General features: G+C 45.4%; 1 long non-coding RNA gene across 2 annotated transcripts; it reads left to right on the top strand.

Moving 5' to 3' along the window:
* Window positions 1-1,584: 1,584 nt before the first annotated feature.
* On the top strand, window positions 1,585-6,122 carry LOC113970342. 2 transcript variants are annotated; one of them, XR_003535144.1, is made up of 3 exons: window positions 1,585-2,080; window positions 2,600-2,741; window positions 4,183-6,122. It is a non-coding gene; the product is annotated as an uncharacterized LOC113970342 (long non-coding RNA). The 2 variants fall into 2 exon arrangements; XR_003535145.1 differs by having other exon boundaries at window positions 4,268-6,122.
* Window positions 6,123-7,831: the final 1,709 nt, after the last annotated feature.

The raw sequence follows: 7,831 nt of genomic DNA on the forward strand, positions 1-7,831 counted from the left end.
TGATGAAAGGTATGTGGGGAAGTGGAGGCACCAGCCTTCCTTCTGGGACTGTGCTGCACAGTCTCCCTGAAAGAGAGCCATTGCTGCCTCTACACTACAATTTAGCAGCTCTACACTCACAAAAGGAAACTCTTCCAAGCGCTTCCAAATTCCTGCTTGCGCCTTGCACTAATGGGCATCATCAACTTAAAATTAACCCCTCTCTGAATAATGCTTCTACCTGAATGCATATACTTGTGTGTCTATCTGTATAGATAGATGTGTGAATGTATAGACAGAGAAAAACCCATTCTGTTCACCCACCACACTGTTGGAGTTGTCTTGGTTGATGCTGTATTTTAATCACCTCTGTCCAATGGCTCTCACTCCCGTTTTGCCAGGATCTGTGGTGCTGTTCCTACTGGTTCTTGCCAAAACAAATTGCCCTATTTCTGTCCTGCAAAGATACCGTGTTACCATTACCGCTGTGTCTAATAATATCTTGTTCCCTACAGTTTTACATCAGTCAAGCCTCTCCCAATGCTTTCTAACCCAAACTGCAGGGAAAGAGAGGAGACCCGGATGCTGGAGGATGTTAGGCTTGGTGTGCTTCCCTGGAGAAAGGTCTGACCAGTGCCTGGTTAAGACAGCTGTCCTTCAGCAGGCAGAAATGGGATTCCCTGGAAAGTTGCTTGTCTTGGCATTTTTAACAACGCAAACTGTTGCCCTCCTTGGAACCACGACTCCGTATGGGGAACTGGTTTCAAAGTTTTGGACCTGAGAGAAAACTTGAAGCCTCTAACTTGAAGCCTGCTTTTCTGAAAGGGCCTCTTTAACTTTTTGTTAGAGTCGTTAGCCTTGGAGTGGATATTTCTGTAGTCCTGAAAGTGCCAAATGCCTGAGGAACACAGGATGTGGCTCACAGGTCCTTGCTGTGGTGACATCAAGACGATCACGTTATATCAAACAAATCCCAGGAGAGTCTTGGAGAACTGAGAGTGAACTAAGGACAAGTTTATACTACAAAATGCTTCTTGCCACTGAAATGCCAGGAGCAGTGGGAATCAAAGCTGGTCTGCAGCTGGATTTAGTCTAAACACACTGACTTGGTGACTGCCTGCATTTAATAAGCTCTTTTTCTTAATTCATGTGCATGTGCCTGTCATTTGGACTCTGTTTTCCCTGCAGTTTGGTAGAAGGCTCGAGGAGTACCTGTTCGTGCTGAAATCTGCAGGGTTTTGGGGACACAGCAGGAATAAGGGCATTCACAGAGAGAGACTGGATCCACAAGACTCTCACACCGAAATTCTGTGTCTGCATCCTGTTCTCTGCCCTGAGTTTTACAAGGCACCGTGTGTCCCTGTCTATGCCAGTGGGCTGGTTAAGTCTCTCTCAATTATTCTAGAATGGGTAACAAATAGACAAACCCCAGGCAGTGCTGCCAGCTCTTGTGATTTTTGCCAGTCCTGTAATATTTGCTTTTTGTTCTCTTGGCTTTTGCTCCCAGATTCACGCAATGAAATTCCTCTTCCCATTGGCAAACAAGGGGAGGGGAATAAAAAGCACTCCAGGTGTCACGTCTACCTGACAGGAAAGGAAAGCCAGGACCTGTGACCTGGGAACCCCCAGGCTGTTAGAACCGAACTCAGACACATCACCCCCGTGAAAGCCACAGCTCCATCACTGCACTGTGGATATGGTTGTAAATAATCCCTGCTCAATAAATCAGAGTGACAAATGACTGCTCTTCTCTCTCACTGACGCCCACCACCATCCATGTATTATCTCATCACTCTCTTTTTTTACAGTTGTGCTTTCCTGCCAAGAACTGCTGGGGTTTTTTCTGCTGTTCCAGGGGAAAGCCTTCAGGGATAGTGCTCCCTTCCCCACACAGAAATGCCCACAGCCAGATGCAGCAGGGCCCAGACTGAGCCTGAGGAGGAGCCCAGCCAAGGCAGATCTCTTCAGACAGGCAACTGACCTTCTTGGCAGCTCCAGCCTGAAGAGAACCAAGTGGAGAGGTCAGGGATACCGTGCAGGATTTTTCCTCAGCAAATATGAGGTGCTGCCTGGCTGATGGAAAGGTCCCTTTAAGGAAAAGGTAGGTGGATCACACAGGTTGCTGCATACAAACTTATCTTGTTCAGCAAGTTTATTCTTGCTTTTATTCTCCTCCTTCCTGTTAAAACCCACCATTGTGAGTGATTCAGTGAGTCACAGACGTGATGCATGTCTAGATGTGGAGAAGTCATTCTGCTGCTGCTCCTGTTCCTTCTGTGAGCTCATCAGGTGTAAGCACCCCCTTCCCTTCCTCTTTCACCAACACCAAGCTCTCCAGGCTGTGGTTCTCAGCATTCACCTGATGAGAAGCACTAGGGACCTGTGGCCCCACTGTGACTAACACTGCTTGCTTTGCTGTAATGTAGTGAAAGCACCTCAAGATGCTGTTTCGGTGTGAATGACTGAAGTAACTAAACCTATGCATTGCCTCGACAAAAATGCAGGAATCTGAGCTCTTCTGCTTCACTTCTGCACAGGGATAACGCCCTGGAAGTCATTATTGCTGATATCTAATGTGCAGCAGAGATGGAAAATGCTGTGGGTTTGGGTTTTTTTTCAGTGGTGTGACTCTTCTGATGTAATCATTACATAAGGATTTCATCAAAATGACTGCTGTGTTTACAAAGGCGTCAGTAAACAGAGAATACCCCTGACAGGTCAGAAGTGATAACATTTTCCTGACGCAGCACATAAATTGCCAAGTAAGTGTTCTCTTCATTTGCATCACTTTTACCCCAAAGTAATTCCATTAATTCGACAGTTACAGGAGGGGTGTGGATCTCCTGGGAGGAAACTCACCTCTTGAAATGGATGGCACGTGGGTTTCCAGCAGCTGAGCTGTGATTGTTCAGCAGAAATTAGCTCTGCACAGAGCTGATGGAACTGCACACGGCAGGGTCATTAAGAGGAAATGGGCAACCAAATCTTGTTTGCATCGTTTCAGAGACCACTTAGAGTTGGAAACCCATAAATGAATGACAGGATTCTTTGAGGAAAAAGTGTGTTAAACTTTCTACCCTTAGCCAGTCTCTAGCCTGAGTAGGGACTGCTGTGGCAAGAAACTTTAGGATATCTCAGGTCCATCCCTTGCTCAGTGACAGAGGGATTAGCTCAGAGGAAGGTCTGACCCTGAACTCTTACCCTATCCCCCTTGCAACACCAGGCAAGGGATGTTTCTCCCTTGCCTTTTCACAATGTGACCATATCTCTTGTATTCATATTCATGCCCCTTGGGTCTGAAAAGAGGTTTTTCTACATACAGTTAGAAATTTGTAGATCACTTTAAAGCTTTTATCCTGGAGAAATGCACTCTAGGAGCCAAACAGGTCGCTGGCTGTTGTGTGAGCTTGCCTTGTAGTTTATACAATGCCTGATGCAAATTGAAAAACTTTGAAGTTTGAACTTCTGGTCTGCACTGTAGGTTTGGCTAACAGAAAGCCCTTCTGTGCTTCAAAGCTTTCCTAAGATGTCAAACATTTTGAGTTAATTAGGGTTAGAAGAGGTTTCACAGTTTGAATTTGTGACAGCAGAGAGTCAAACAAAGCTTTGCTTACAAAGTCTCTCACTTGGAAATACCCACAAAGCTGCTCAGTGTTAATTCCCAAGTTTGCTTTACGATTTTTGGGTAAACATTGTCTCTTCTCTCAACCTCTATGAAGGAGCTCTTCCAGGTCTTTGTTTGCCTTCCTTTCACAGCACAGTTTGTCTAGGTTTGGTGGGGATTGTGCTAACCTTGCCACCAAGTTTGCAGGAAGACTGTCGAAACACCTTCTACTTGTGCACTTTGAGATGATTGCTAACAGAGGGCTGCAGTTTCAAATATGACAGCAGCACTGATACGACGACTTAAAAATTTAGAGATGACTTCTGACAAAGCATTTGGAGCACTAAGGGAGGTTCACCACCTTTAAGTTGAAAAAAGCAATTCAAGATTGTCACCTGAGCTAGGTGATGTTGTCTTGGTTGGGTTTATTTCTGTCATTTTTGCTAGTCCTATTACAATTTTACAGAAAAGATCTGCAATCCTTCTTTGTTATTAGGGACAAGACATTAAAACTCAGGAAGGAAAATGTGTCTTGGGGCAATGTGAGCCTTTAAGACAGATACGATACCCTTTGTCTTACCTGTTGTTTTGGGCTGTAGAGAGGCAGGTCTCATCCCCACCCAATGAGACAGAATTGAAGAAAACCATTTCTGCAGTTCCAGTTGGTGTCCTTCACTCCACCAGGATTCTGTGGGATGGAGCCCAGCACCTTTTGAGAAGTCTCCTCATGGTTGTCCTCAGCTCTCTGGCAGCTCCCCCTCTCTTCCATGACTATGTGCCAGCACACAGCGTTTTGCACAAGCAGTTGCCATCACCTGTGCCTTGAAAAGGAATTCCCCCATCCCCACATCCTGCTGTGTTTGCCGCAGTGCAGAGTTTCCACCAAGGCAGGCCACAAATCCTGCTGCTGGAAGCTGCAGTCCAAGGCTTCCTGAGAAGCTGAGAGCCTGGTCTCACACTGCAGCCCCCAAACCTTGCCAAGCTCTGCTCCCAGTGCCACTAATGGCTTATCTCCCAGGTGCAACTACTTAGGAGGTGCAAGTGGATTTGTACATCTTGTGTTCCCTTGGATGGGTCGGAGCCCCTGGCTGCAATCCCAGCATCTCCCACTGGCTGACTGGAGACATCCATCCTGCTCCACCACAGGAGAGGCCATTCCCTGTCCTGTTTTTATCAGACATGCCAGAGGCACTGAGATAACAGAAAATAAAGCAGAACTGGGGACCACACCAGCCATAAGTCACGTTGGGGATATTTGAAGCAGTGGAGCTCCCCTCACTTCCATATCCCACGTTGGGGGCATGTTCAGCTCTTCCCAAAGCATTTGTCCCACAGTACGGCAGAGGAATAAATGTATATAAATAATGTAATACCCACTACTAGTTCTTGAGATACTTGAATGGCATTTCAAGGCTAGAGCCTGGGATTTTGTTTGGATGGAGAACATTGCTCCTCTGTTTGCTTTTTTATTTAAATGATCACTGAATGAGATATTAAGGTCTTGTCTACACTGGAAAAAAAATACAACAAACTGTTTTATATCACAAAACCAAAGCAGACAGCTTCATGCAGACACCATTATGTGACATTGGAGTCTTTTATTGATTTCACTTACGCCTCTTGGGAATAGCTCACATTTAAAGTCAAATATAAAAGGCCATTTTTATACTGGAATATTTCTGTAGGCAGGAGATGATAGTGTAACTGCACCACATACGTTATAAGTAACTTCTAACACTTTGATAAGTAGACAAGGTCTTTGAGATTGCATGAGGGAGTGATTCCAGATCTGAATCTTGGCCCAAAGACAGGCTTGAGGCTTATTCCTACACATCAGGGTTCAGACCCTCAGCTGGGGTAAGCTGATGCTACTCCATTGATTTTTGAAAAACTAAACCAGTTTCCAGCAGAGGAGAATCTGCTCCAGATTTCCCAGCTGCCCTATCAAAAATCTTCTCAGAGCATTGACTAGGGAAAGAAAACAGGCCTCAGCCTGATATGAAAGAACATAATAGGCCTTTAATTTAATTGACTTAATTTTATTGGCAGCCATTGAATGATGAAATGAAAACAGATGATCTGGATGAATAAGAAAAGGTTAGATGGGAGTAACCCATTAGTAAATATCAAGGCATCATCCTATTGTCCTCATTTAATAAAGGAACGGGTCAGTAAGTATCATCATAAACATTTTTACATTTTAGTGGAGATTTATTTGACATCATTACTAGCAGAGAGATGGATCCTTGGAACAGCAAGTGGTGAAACAGTCTAGCAGATGAGAAGCTAGTTCCTTTAGCTGGCATAAAGTAGCACAGCTCTACAGCTTGACCTATTTAATTCCACCTTTTTTAGCAGCTGAGCAATAACTTTGGACTGCTGTGGGATATCTGATTTTTTGTTTTTAAACTTTCCTTTGACAAATCTTCCAAACTTAAGTCTTGTCTTGCCTATCTCTAATGTCTTAAGCCACGATGTAACTCGATATACAGCGTACCTGAGAGAGAAAGACTAGTAGGGGTAGTTGAGTTTCTTCTCAGGACTAAAGCCTCATCCAAGAACAGGAGTACCCTGAGGGATAGAACAAATATGATACGACGTGAAAGAGTCAAAATTCAGATAAGATGCAGGAAAACCAGACATGACTCCTCACTTAACTCTTTATAACTCGCTAGTGGTGGGTGACACTTGCACAGGAGAAGAGTAAGTTTTAACAGATGGTTGTCCAGACCAACTTTGAAAAAAGCTTTTCTGAATCTCTACCTGCAAATAAATAATTCAAAAAGAAACCCTAAAAGTAAAAAATAAAGAAAAGCTTAGATTTTTCTTCATTTTAGTTGGACTTGGTTAGAAATAGATACTCCAGAAGTGTAACCTTTTTTTTTGTGGTTATGTATGCTGGGATTTGATTTGGCCTTGTAGGTGCAAAAGCTGCAGATTCAACCTTCTTGCAAAGATGGGACCGAGTTGCCCAACCTGGAGCTCCCGTTGAGGAACACAAGCCTCATTTTCCATGGCTGGAAGCTGCCCAAGGGCTGCTCCACTCCCCTCGCTTGTAGGGACAAGGTCAAACCCTGTATGAGCACCCTGGGCACTCAGGAAATCCCCAACACCTCACACCACCACCCCTTGCATGGGTTGTCTCATTGCCATCCCAGGGGACACAGATCCTGCTGCACACCTCCTGTGTGCATCCTTTTGCCCATGTTTCCAAGAAAAGGGTTGGTCCTGCCTCGACAACCCTGGGCCAGGCTTTACCATGCTCAAGACCAGCTCCATCATTTTGTGCCAGCTGCTGTCCCCATGTGCCTGTCCCATGTCTCTGCTGAGGATTTCTGACTCCATGTAAGAGGCTGCTCCTCCTCCAGCTGGGATGGTGGATGCTGCTGTTGTTTCTGTCAGAGCTCCCCTACGGCTGTGCAAAACTAGGAGTGCTTAGGGTGTGCTGGCTTCTGCTCTGATTTTCTTCTCCCCCCTCTCCCCAGCTGCACTAAAATGCCCAAACCTGGCTCTGTGCTTTCAAGGCACCATTCCCTTCCAAACCTGAGGGGCAAAAAGGCAGAGCCACCAGTGAGAGCACCAACAGGGCACCCAGTGACACCGTACGAGCTGGGCTCGTGCTCCATGGAGCTGATCCCACAGCAGCAACTTATTTTTACAGTGCTCCTGCCCTTTCTCCTAATATCTTCCTCTTTGGCTTAATGAGCAGAGCCCTCACAGGCTTCACTGTGTGCTTGCTCACAGAGAGCTCACAAAAATCAGGGTTCATCCTCTGGTGCTGTGACCAGGAGCGAGGAGAGGATATTAAGGACTCTGGTTTTGGGGAGACACACTGGCAGCTTCTCTTGTCCCAGAGCAGAGACAATTTACAGGCATTGTCCTCTCTTCCTGAGGAGCAAGACTGCTGAGGACAGTTATTGATGTCAGGGTGGCCCCTCTGTTGTCGTATTCCTGCAGGGCAAAGCCCTAACTCTGCAGAATACACCTGCTGCTGTGAGACCAGGTGTCAGAACTAACCTGAAAAATCGAGATGCTTTCTCTAAACAAAATCCCAAATCTAGCTCCTTCCTACCCCATTTCAAATATTTTCATTTTCAGCACTTTTCAACAAAAACAACAACAAAAAGAGGTGGAAAAAGTCAAGATTTTCCTGGGAAACAAATTCTCAGTGGAATTTTTCCGTCTGGTCCATAACAGAATATCTTGCAGGAGACTTCCCTCTTCGAATCCCAGCACCAGCACCAGCCT

Source organism: Neopelma chrysocephalum, unplaced genomic scaffold (genome assembly GCF_003984885.1).
Source record: "Neopelma chrysocephalum unplaced genomic scaffold, ASM398488v2 Primary Assembly neopelma1_76, whole genome shotgun sequence".
NCBI lineage: Eukaryota > Metazoa > Chordata > Aves > Passeriformes > Pipridae > Neopelma > Neopelma chrysocephalum.